Below are 12,633 nucleotides of genomic sequence, written 5' to 3'. Positions count from 1 at the left end.
CTCTACTTCTTTTCTAGTTGTTCATTCATGATTTGGAAATCTAGGAGAAATATTTCATGACTGGAAATCTAGGAGAAATATTTGGAAATCTAGGAGAAATAATGAGATAAATAAATAAAATGCACTGTGTGCTACATAGCAATACAAAATGCAGAAGCTGGCAAAATCTTCAATAGCAATAGATAGTAAACATTTTTGTGCAAAAATGACACTGCTATGTCTTCCATCTGACATGGGTTTGACTGACCATATACCTTTAGAAATTGTTGGGCTCTAGGAACTATGTGCTTGCAATAGGAAGAATTTGCCACTAGAGTGTAATCTTGTAAATTAGCAGCAGAACAGAAGCCCACTTCTCTTCCCAGTGAATTCTGTAGCCAGAAGACAAAAAAAAAGTTATTTTTTTCTAAAATTATAACCATATATTTCTACCAAAATATAAGTAATTTATATTATTCTATTAGTCAATTATTGTATTGCCATAAAGAAATAACTGAGACTGGGTAATTTATAAAGAAAAGAGGTTTGTTTTGACTCACAGTCCTGCTGGCTATACAGGAAGCATAGGACCAGCATCTGCATCTGATAAGGGCCTCAGGAATCTTCTAATTATAGCGGAAGGTAAAGGGGGATACAGTTATGTCACATGGTGAGAGTGGGAGCAAGGGAGAGGGAGGAATTTCCAGGCTCTTATAAATAACCAGATCTCGTGTGAACTCATAGAGTGAGAACACACTCATTACCATGAGGACAGCAGCAAATTATTCATGAGGGATCCACCATCATGACCAAACATGTCCCACCAGGCCCCACCTCCAACACTGCTGATCACATTTCAACATGAGATTGGAGAGGACAAATATCCAAACCATATCAATTATTAAAGTTTAATTATTTAAAATCATGAATCAAAATTAGAATATAGGTTAAACTGTACACTGTTACTTTCCAGACAATCATAAAATATTTATTAATCTTATCTCAGAGATGAGGTCAACATTCTCTGAATTTTTAAATCTTCCCCAGTTATTTCTGCTGAAGTTGATTGATGGACCACATTTGGATATGATTAGACTTTATGGTTCCTCTGATTTTTTTTTTCAGATCTGAAAATATCTTTTTTTTTTAGAAAAAAGATTCTAGGCAGGTTAAAAATTAACAATAGAGGGTATTGATGCAGAATTGTAGTCATTCAAAGCATTCAAGAAATACGGGAATATAAATATCTGGAAACCGTCTCTTAGTTTTCAAAACAAAAGGTGTAAATCAGTCCTAATTAATCTGAGCTTTATAGCATTTTCCTAGATAGGAAGGGGAAAAACAGTTAACATTTGAAAGTCCTGAAAGCTTTTTCTCTGGTTCATTATGTTAGACTGTTTACCTTTGATCAAATTCCTCCTTTTTTATTATTTTATTTTTACTTTTTTGAAATGGAGTCTTGCTCTGTCACCCAGGGTGGAGTTCAGTGGTGCCATCTTTGCTTTCTGCAACCTCCGCCTCCTGGGTTCAAGAGATACTCCTGCCTCAGTCTCCCGAGTAGCTGGGACTACAGGCGCATGCTACGACGCCTGGATAATTTTTTGTATTTTTAGTGGAGATGGGATTTCACCATGTTGGCCAGGCTGGTCTCGAACTCCTGACCTCAGGTGATCCACCCGCCTTGGCCTCCCAAAGTGCTGGGATTACAGGTGTCAACCACCTTGCATGGTCAAATTTCTTCTTTTTTAAACACAGATAAAAATATTATACAGGTCCACTGTTAAAATAGACAACATGTTGCAAATTAATTTGGTATGTATTCCAACAAAGCTTAGAAAATAAAGGTGTTAAAGTTGCTTTGGACTAAGTTTAGTAGTCATCTCCTCTGCTGACAACTTCTTTACATGTTGGATGCAACAGTATGGTATGTTCAAATTGCACTGTGTATGATCCTTTACTGTCACACAATGGTGGATACAATTTCCAAGTCACAGATTCTTCAGAGCCATCAAGAATTTCCTTTCTCCCAAGCAATCCAGCCATCTGTGGCAGAGGGTGAGGGTGCCAAAATTTTCATTGATGACATTTAACAATTATTTTCTTCTTGGAAATCTTACTGGTACATGTCCAACATCAAAACTTTTCATGTAATGTGAACATCCCATATCATCATGATATCTTTTCCTGTACTATCAATGGTTTCAATTGCATACACTTCCTTTCCTCCATTCTTGTTGCCTCTCCTCCTTTTGCAATGGACACTGTTTTCCCAGCATGTATTCGATATTTCCCAATTGAATGTCCATTTAGATTATGGATTGGTTTCACTTGTTATGTCTTCCCATGTATTTCAACTTCACAGGACTCCACAAATTTTTGGATGGACTCACCAACATCACACAGATGAACATCAATTCCAGCACATTTCATTCCAGTAGTATAGCATCTTTTACAGCTTTTAATCATGTATCATAATTGGGATTAAAAGTGACAGTAAGACCACAGTCAATAGTCAATATTCCTGCCACTTAAACCGATTCCAAAATCTATTTTACAGATGTTATCTTACTGTAATACTGTTGTGTCACCAGCAATGAAAGTATAATGGGTAGTACAATTATTGTGAGAACATCCAGTAGGAAATGCCAGGCCTGCATTTAAACCATTCTCATTTATAAGGTTGTGTGAACAGTTTTCCAACTTTTCACAGATTTCTATCATCCCAGGCTTGATCCAGCTCATTACATATATTCCTACTTGTCGATGTGCTTCTGCAGCTTCTCAAAACTCATTCCAAATCTCTTCCCTAGCCTGATCTAACACTTTCTTTTCTTCACACATAATTCTCCGTCTGTCTCGTGTGCGTGGGTATTCACATTGTTGTCCTTTGGGAAATACACCATTAGGATACAGCCGTATATTGGAACTGAGGGAGGGTCTGTTTGAATTTTGGTTGTTTCTTCTTCTTCTTTCTTCCTCTTCTTCTTCTTCTTCTTCTTCTTCTTCTTCTTCTTCTTTTTTTTTTTCTTCTTCTTCTTCTTTCTTCTTCTTCTTCTTCTTCTTCTTCTTCTTCTTCTTCTTCTTCTTCTTCTTCCTCTTCCTCTTCTTCCTCTTCTTCTTCCTCTTCTTCTTCCTCCTTCTCCTCTTTTCCTTCTTTTTTCCTCTTTTCCTTCTGCTTTCTAGTTGCTCCATCTCCATCTTCATCATCATCATCTCTTTCTTTTCCAATGCTTGTCTTTCCAGTTGTCTTGCTCCTTCATCCACTGAGGCTCTCAATCCTTTATCAGTTTCCTGCTGCCCTGTGGCAGCCCCTTTACTCTTCTTTTTCTTCCATCTGTTTTTCTTGGCTGCTTCCTCAGTTGTAGAGGCAGCTTCCTCCTCCCTTTCATCTGGATCCAGGTTGCCATTCAGGTAGCTCCTGAAGTCGCTGCCTCCTCCATGCCTGCCATGTTGCCTGAAAGGTTCCTCTGAATTTTAAGGCTAAAGATTTTCTAATCACTTGAATTTAATATTGTCTCTAAGTGTATCCTCTATATTCTAAGATTTGATGCAATGTACAAAGAACCTCTTGGTTGAATGAGAAACATTCTAGTACCTTTCACTTAACTTTGAAAATCAATGTTAGCCTATTATGCAAGTTTTAGTTACAGTATATCTTTCTACCAACAAACCAGAACTTAACACTTCTGTCTGCGAATTCGAAGTTATAGTTGTTCATGCTAAAGGAAAGCAAGGTGCTAGAATAATAATTTAAAACCCCCTTTTAGTTAAATTATCTTTGTTTACTTAATATTTTTCTCTTACAATAGACTCAGGGAACTAAATCCCTAAGTTGTTGTTGAAATCTTCTTTTTAAAAACGCGTAACACTTTGCATTACACAAACAGTATAGTATTTTCTACACATGCAGTCTAAACCTTAGGCTGATTGGACAAGACCTTTGAGAAATGCTTAGCTGAGACACAGTTATTTACAGGAACCTAAACCTAAGAAGAGTTGAACCCATTTTTAAAAAATTTGTGTTAGCATCACCAAATATTTCTTTTTGGGTGGTCCAGGATCACATTTTCTCCTCAGGTACATTAGCTGTTCGGTGTTGGCTAACACCAATCAGCATCTAGGGTCAATAGGAGGAATTAAGTAATGCATAAAATAAATAAGTAGTTTCCAAAAGCTGCCATAACCACCATCTATGCCTTGTCTTAACATATATCTGTCTTCTCTGTGTACTACTGATTTCACCCACACATTTGGTTATTTTAATCTCTTGCCTTCTCAGACTACCATGGTCTTCACATTTGTAGCTTGTCCCCTCTCTTTTAGATTCCATTTGATCTGGTTGTGTAGAAAACCTAAGTTAGTAATGTAAACCAGAAGATCCAGGTAAAATCTCACCAGCCAACCAGCCTCTGCATTTAAAAAGTTGACATTTATGCTTTCAGTTATGACATTCTGTTGCTTTCACTTACAAATTCTGCAACAATTCCTAGAGATTTTCAAATTTATCAAAAAAATGTACCCAACAATTAGTCAACAATGTGAATCATGAGCAACATTCTTTATTAAAACTAAAATAGGCCAGATATGGTGGCTTATATCCATAATCCCAACACTTTGAAAGGTCGAGGGGGGCAGATCTCTTGAGCTCAGGAGTTCAAGACAAGCTTGGGAAACATGGTGAAAATCCATCTCTACAAAAAATACAAAAATTAGCTGGGCATGGTGGCATGTGCCTATAGTCCCAGCTACTCAGGATGCTGAGGTGGGAGAATCACTTGAGCTCGGGAGTTGGAGACAGCAGTGAGCTGAGATTGCACCACTGCATGCCAGCCTGGGTGATAAGAACCAGAATCTGACTCAAAATTAAAAATTAAAAAAAAACACCTAACTTTACAGAAATTACAGTCTAAGTGATATATACAGCACTATAAAGATTAAAAAATTCATTTGAGGCCAGGCGCGGTGGCTCACGCCTGTAATCCCAACGCTTTGGGAGGCCGAGGCAAGTGGATCATGAGGTCAGGAGATCAAGACCATCCTGGCTAACACGGTGAAACCCTGTCTCTACTAAAAAATACAAATAATTAGCCAGGTGTGGTGGCAGGCGCCTGTAGTCCCAGCTATTCAGGAGGCTGAGGCAGGAGAATGGCGTGAAGCCGGGAGACAGAGTTTGCAGTGAGCCGAGATCGCGCCACTGCACTCCAGCCTGGGTGACAGAGCAAGACTCTGTCTCAAAAAAAAAAAAAAAAAAAAAAAAAGAAAATTTTATTTGAATGTCACCTTATAGGACTTATCAACTAATTCAATATATTTTTAAAAGAGTTCTCATGTTCATTTGTATTTGATCACTAGTTTCACAATATACAAAGAAGACTATTGATTCATCAAGAATCTAAGGCCTTTGAGCACAATTTTTAATTCTTCTCAAAGTATTTTCTCCTCCAGTCTTAATGACATCTGGTTTCTGCTCCAGGATATGGAAAGCTAGAAGGAGTATTTCTTCCACACTTATAGAAACAAAAAGGCTAGAAAAATAGTAAACCCACAAATTTCTTGGACCCATTCAAAAGTTGAGATTACAACACAACCAACTAACCAGAAAACTGGGGAGAGACAGGTGCCTACAGGGAGAGACAGGATATATGCATTTGCTTTGCTAAGGTGGATGTCACCTGGACACCACTAAGTGTTCAGAATAACTGATAAATTGGAGGCAGAGTGCAGAGTGCAGACTGGTAGAGAGGGTGAAGCCTCTGAGGTCCACAGATATGGGAGAAGGAGACTCCCACACACCAGCAGCCTTTTTATCCATGAAGCCCACTAGGTGTTAACAGGAAGGTATGGGGGTGAGGGGATCAGAGAAGTGAATCCGGAGACAACTTCTTTTATGTAGGACTGGTGGACAGGAAGAGCAGGCATAAAAAATGAGCTGGAGGTATGGGGGTTAGAGGATCAGAAAGGTGAGTCAAGAGACAGCTTCTTTTATTTAGGATTGGTGGACAGGAAAAGCAGGCATGAAAAATGAGCTGGAGGTAATGCTCCTGTATGGAACCAAAGCCTTAATCTACCGGAAAAACACAGGGCATAAGGCACTGATGTAAACCTATGGCACCTGACAAAGAGAACAAGAAAAACAAAAGGAGCAGAAATATGTTCTTAGCAAGAACTATAGCTGGAAAAAGAGCAGTAACACTTTGAAGGCCACGTCCCTGAGACCCAGAGACTTTTCCCAACTTCACTACCCACCACCAGGCTAAAAAGCACCAAATAATGTGATAATGGAGTACTGCTGGTTAAGTTGCAAGTGACAGACATTCTTTGTGGTACAGCACGAAAGGGAAGGTTAATGGGGAAGGTGGAGTAGAAATTGAGAAAAAAATTTTGGGAAGCCTCCATTCCAAACACACAGCATATTGCTAGAGAAATTTGAAGACTGGGGTTTACTAAAGGCAAACATAGCAAAGACAATTTCAACACTAAGCAACTCCTGGCTAGATTAACACAATCCTATATACAGAAAAGGTATGCCTGTTTAAAAGCCTAGAGTCTAAGTACTTGAGTCTATGCTTTCCTATACAAAATACATGGCTTTCTACAAAAAATTTTGAAGAATATGGAAAATCAACACACACACACACACACACACACTCCCCACAATGTAATCAACAGAACCACCAGATTCAGATATGGTGCAGATGTTGAAACCACCTGACTGAGTATTTCAAATTACTATGATTAATATATTATACACTCTAAAGAAAAAGGTGGACATATTTAACATTATACAGCCAGTTTTATCAAAAAGAAGGAAAGCAAAAGGAAGAAACAAATGCAAATGGTAGAAATGCATAGCATAGTAATAGATAAAGCATGTATTTGATTGACTTATTAGTAGACTGGGCAGAGTGAAGAAAATATTCAGTGAACTTGAACATAGGTCAATAGGAATTACTTCAAATTAAACACAGAAAAAAATGTGGGAAAAATAAACACAAACAATAATACAGAAAAAAGCATCCATGAACAGTCAGACGAAATCAAGTAATCTAACAATTGCCTAACTGGAATTCTAGAAGGAGAATCAAGACAGAATGGAGCAGAGAAACATTTGAAAAAAATAATGAACAAGAATTTTTGACATGAATAATAGACACCAACGCATAGATCCGGGAAACTCAAAGAACATCAAACAGGGTAAATACTCGCCTTAAGGGATGAGACATGGTGGGATGGGACGGTGAACACACATAGGTATCATATTATATCATAATATAATATAATAGATATATAATTATATATTATATATAATATAATATATATAATTATATATAATACATATATACATTATAATATAATACATTATATTATATTGCATATATGCAATATATGTATAATATATTGTATATGTATAATATAATGCATTATATATTGCATATAATGTAATATATTATATATTACATTATATGCATTATTATAATTATATATTATATTATACTATATTAAACAATGCTGCAAACAAAAGACAAAAAGAAAACACTTAACACAGCCTGAGGGGGAAAAAAGACAAGTTACAGGGAAACAAATATATTCTAGCTGATTTCTCATCAAAAACTGAAAAAAATAAAATACTGTCTTTCCATAATTCTTTACCCAGCAAAAATATATTTTGAAAATGAAGTATAAATAAAGGCTTTATAAGAGAAACAAAATCAGATAATTCATTTTGAGAAGATCTACACAACAAGAAATGTTAAAAGAAATTCATCCGGCAGAAGGAATGTGATATCAGATTGAAATGTGAATCTTCTAAGGAAATAAAGAGCACTGCCAAGGGAATAACTGAAAATAAAATAATTTAAAAATTTGCTCTAAAGGATAACTTAATGCCTAAAGAAAAATACTAGCAACATATTGTGTTTATGGAGTGTATAAAAGAAAATGTATGACCTCAATAGCTCAAAGAATGGGGGAAAAGAATTGGACATACACAGTTATGAGGTCCTTAAACTGCTTGTCAAATAGTATATGATTTTATTTAAAATAAGATTCTGATTAATTGAAAGTATATATTGAAGGTATGGATCACTGGACTACGAAAAAGTACAAATAATTTAATAATGGAGATAAAAATTGATTATTATAAAATGTATTATTAACACAAGATACATCAGAAAAAGAGGGAAAAAATAGCAAAAACAGATAGAACAAATAAAACACAGTGTGGGAAAATGGTAGATCTTTATCTCCTAGGCTTTTTATTGTTTCCTCTAGAGTCACTCTGAAAAATCTTAATTCATATACCTAAATAGAGGAATTTGTGAATAATCTTACTGGGAAGTAACGGGCATTTATAATATGAGTATGCTGTGTTTTCCCTGCAGGAAACTTATGGTTTCCTTTATACAAAACTTGTGGTTTTATCCTTACAAAAACAAACACGTGAATACAATCATTAATTTATCAAGTATTCGTTGAGCATTTTTTTTTTTTTTTGAGACGGAGTCTCGCTCTGTTGCCCATGCTGGAGTGCAGTGGCATAATCTCAGCTCACTGCAACCTCCGCTTCCCGGGTTCAAGTGATTCTCCTGCCTCAGCCTCCTGAAGCTGGGATTACAGGTGCCCACCACCATGCTAAGCTAATTTTTGTATTTTTTTTTTTTTTTTTTAGTAGAGATAGGGTTTCACCAGGTCGGCCAGACTGGCCTTGAACTCCTGACCTCAGGTGATCCACCCGCCTTGGCCTCCCAAAGTGCTGGGATTACAGGCCTGAGCCACCACACCCAGCCGATCATCTTCTTTATGCTAAGGATTGTGGGTATGATGTTGAACAAAACAGGTACAGATCTAGCAGAGTTCTTCCAGTGCTGACAAACTTGTAAGTTGTTGATAGGTCAGTAGCTGTTCCCCAAATTGTCTTCAAAGATCTGTCATTTTAAATGGCTTCTTTGTGATACAATAAATACATTCCTCTTAAAATATTTTATTTTCATGTTTGTCGCACTGCTAAGAATAAAATCTTTGAAATATATCTGTAGTGAAAAAATACAATGGACAATTTCGATTGTCTACTCAACATTCATTGTCTCCTTACACCTCCTAAGAGAACCTGGGATGCTCTTCAGGAACACATTCCTCCTTCATACTACTTGTGTGACTCAGGGAAAACGGATTCTGTTTCTAGCTCAGATGCCACCCTTGATCAAACTAAATTATTAATAATAATCTAATCCCCATTCCACACTCTATCAAGCCAGTGATCCATTCAGGAACTCAAATTTAATCCAATCAGCACAGAGCATTCCAGTCTTTGATTATTTTTATTCTGTGAGTTGACCCAAGACGTGATAGAACCCAAACACACTGGAAGAGAGGTGTTTTATTCCACAAATAGAAGAGTGGCTTTTCCTCTCTCCTACTCCATGAAGACTAGGAAATGGGCTGTCCTGGAGGCTACTGACAATCATGTTTTGGCCACAAGAGAGGCCAGCTTGAGAACAAAGTTATACATGTACCAGAGTTGACCTGGAAGAAGCACAGGGGAACTGAGTTTGAGTCCTCATTTTAATTTGCCTTGAGCTTGTTCTCTCTTGAGACTTGCAATTATGTGAGAGTCACTTAACTCAATAAATATTTATTGAGCACCTACTTTGTGTCAGATATTCTTCTACTAGGAATACAGCAGAGCTGTGTTCACAGAGCTTATGTTCATGTGAGCTTATGAACAGTAGAGCTGTGTTCACAGAGCTTATGGTCATGTGAGTACAGAAAATCAGTAAGAAAATAAATAAACATAGAATAGGTCAAATGTTAAGAAATGCTATTATTTGTTATTTTTTATTGATACTCTATAACTTTTAGTGACTCCAACTAAACATATGAGGTCATTTCCTTTAGCCTCTTTTCTCAGGAATCCTGCCCCCAAATTGCCATCCATTTCACTTTAGCAGCCCCAGACTCTGACCCAGCCCCACTCACCTCATTCAGCTCCTTCTCCCTCTTCTAAGGTTGTAAAATGTTACGGTGGTCCTGATATTCAACACATATTTCTTTTCTCTTTAGAATCTTTTGTCTGTTGTCCCGTATCTAAAACCACCTGCCTCATGCATTTCTGGTTGGAGAAAAAGTCCAGTACAAATCTCATGAGCAGAAGTGTAAAGAGACCTGAGTTTTCATAGTGAATAGGAGTTTAGAAAGATGAATAATTCACATATAAGAAATCATCTGTATGTAGATATGGAAAGATGAAACATATATAATATATATGTTTTAAGTTGACATATAATACATAGTAATCAGATCAGAGTAATTAGCATATCAATAATCTCAAACATTTATCATTGCTTTGTGTTGGGAACATTCAATATCCTCCCGCAAGCTATTTGAGACTATATAATACATTGTTAACTGTAGTCATCCTACAATGTTATAGAACACTAGAATTTATTCCTCCTATCTATCTGTAATTTTATATCCTTTAACAAATCTCTTCCTATTCCTCCTTTTCCCAACCCTTGATGTGAGATCAACATTTATTTTTGCTTCCACATATGAGTGAGAACATGTAGTCTTTCATTTTCTTTTCCTGGTTCATTTCACTTAACATAATGTCCTCCAGTCCCACCCATCTTGTTCCGCATGATAGGATTTTTTTTTTTTTTTTAGAGTAGGGGTCTCACTCTGTTGCTCAGGCTGAGCGTAATGGTGCAATCATAACTCACGAGAGCCTCAAACTCCCAGGCTCAAGTGATCCACTCACCTCAGCATACTATGTAGCTTTAACCACCAATGTATCACCAAGCCTGGCTAATTTTTTAAATTTCTTGTAGAGATGGGGTCTCACTTTGTTGCCCAGGCTGTTCTCAAACTCCTGGCCTCAAGTATTTTTCCTGCCTTGGCCTCCCACATTTCTGGGATTACAGGTGTGAGCCACCACAGTCTGATCTGACCTCATCTTTTTTTTTTTTTTATGGCTGCATAGCATTTTACTGTTTATGTGTACCACATTTTCTTTATCCATTCATCTGTTATTGGATGCCTAGTTTGATTCCACATCTTGGCTATTGTGAATAGTGCTGCAATAAACATGGGAGTACAGATGTCTCCCTGATAAAATGATTTCCTTTTCCTTGGATAAATTCCTAGTGGTGGGCTTGCTGGATCATACTGTAGTCCTGTTTGTGGTTTTTGAGGGACCTCCACGCTATTCATAGTGGCTGTATTAGTTTACATTCCCACCAACACTGTATAAGAGTTCCCATTTTTTCTATATCCTCACTAGCATTTACTAGTTTTTGTCTTTTTGATAATGGCTACCCTAACTAGGGAGTTAAGTGTGATTTGAAAAGGAGGACAGATTAGTTCTAAGAGTTATAACTGAATACATATGGGTCTAGAGGGGAAGGCAAAAGTCACATCATGAAGGGAAGGGTAGCTAAATAAACATATTCTTCCATATCTTCCCTTTCCTAACTTTCCCCTTCTTATGTTCACAGTTTCTATTGATTATTTTCACTTGCATATCCCCACTATAATACAAGGTTGCTGAGAATGAAACCATAACTGACTTGCTCACTGTCACATTCCAGTTTCTGAATGACCGTAGGCACTCAAAAGAAAATGTGTTGAATTGGCTATGTCTGTGTATGGTTGTGTACAGGTTAAATGCATTTATATGTATATATATGGGGTTGTTTCATGCATTAAACAACTTAAAACATTACTGATGGTGTGAAAGTAAAACTTAGGAACTCTTATTAGGTGGGTTATTTTTGAAAGCATATTCATTCTTTCAGGAAAATAATATATTACTAAGTATATTTATTTATTTCATTAAAAGTTTCAAATTTTGGCCTCCACATTAAAACTACCTTGGAGCAAAAGTTCAAATGAATTATAATTAACTCAAATAAAAACAAGCATAAATGTCCAACATATGTTATATCAGTGGAACACCTATTTTAGAAAATAGCTAGTGTAACTCCCTTGGTAAGTTAGCATCCTGGAGACCATCAAGAAATAACCTTGTGAAGAAATCATAGTTTGTGAAAACAAATGGCTATGGCATTGTGAGAGAGAGGTTTCCACTGAAAAGTAAATTTCATGATTTTTCTCTACCATTGAAAAATTATTGTTACTTCCCTAGTCAAAATATGTGGTTTTGCCATGTGTTTTCAAACACAATATGAATGTGTGAGAGATATTTCGAAACAGCCACCTGGAACAAACATAGTAAAATGACCAATTAGGGAACACAGAGGCTTCCATGGAAAAAATAATAAATATTTTAATTCTCCCCAAGTTTGCATTTAGAAATATTTGTTAGAGGTTTTATTCACCAAAATAAATAACCAAACTTCTGAGATATCCCACCTCACTTGAACTTAAATATGTTGTGCACATAGTTAAATTTTTACCCAGCTTCTCCAAAGTAACACTTCTAGGTTCCCTGTTCTTTTTGTGTGTAAAAGTATTTAGGTTATTGAAATTCAGTCACCTGTCGATCAACTACATGTGAAATACTCTTCTTTGCACAGAGCATTTGAATTGCATAAAACTTTATCTTCCACAATTATTTACGGTGCTTTTTATAGGTTGTAAGCACTTAATACAAACTTATTGAGTAAAGGCCTCTCCCATGTCCTTTGTCAAAATAAA

The 12,633-nt window shown here is 36.5% G+C and overlaps 1 pseudogene; it reads right to left on the bottom strand.

The window, feature by feature from the left end:
* Positions 1-1,848: 1,848 nt before the first annotated feature.
* On the bottom strand, positions 1,849-3,428 carry LOC100582497 (annotated as a pseudogene).
* Positions 3,429-12,633: the final 9,205 nt, after the last annotated feature.

The sequence above is a fragment of the Nomascus leucogenys genome, chromosome 20 (genome assembly GCF_006542625.1).
Source record: "Nomascus leucogenys isolate Asia chromosome 20, Asia_NLE_v1, whole genome shotgun sequence".
NCBI lineage: Eukaryota > Metazoa > Chordata > Mammalia > Primates > Hylobatidae > Nomascus > Nomascus leucogenys.
The sequence above is the reverse complement of the archived record's forward strand: the minus strand, read 5'-3'. Positions and strand labels throughout refer to the sequence as shown.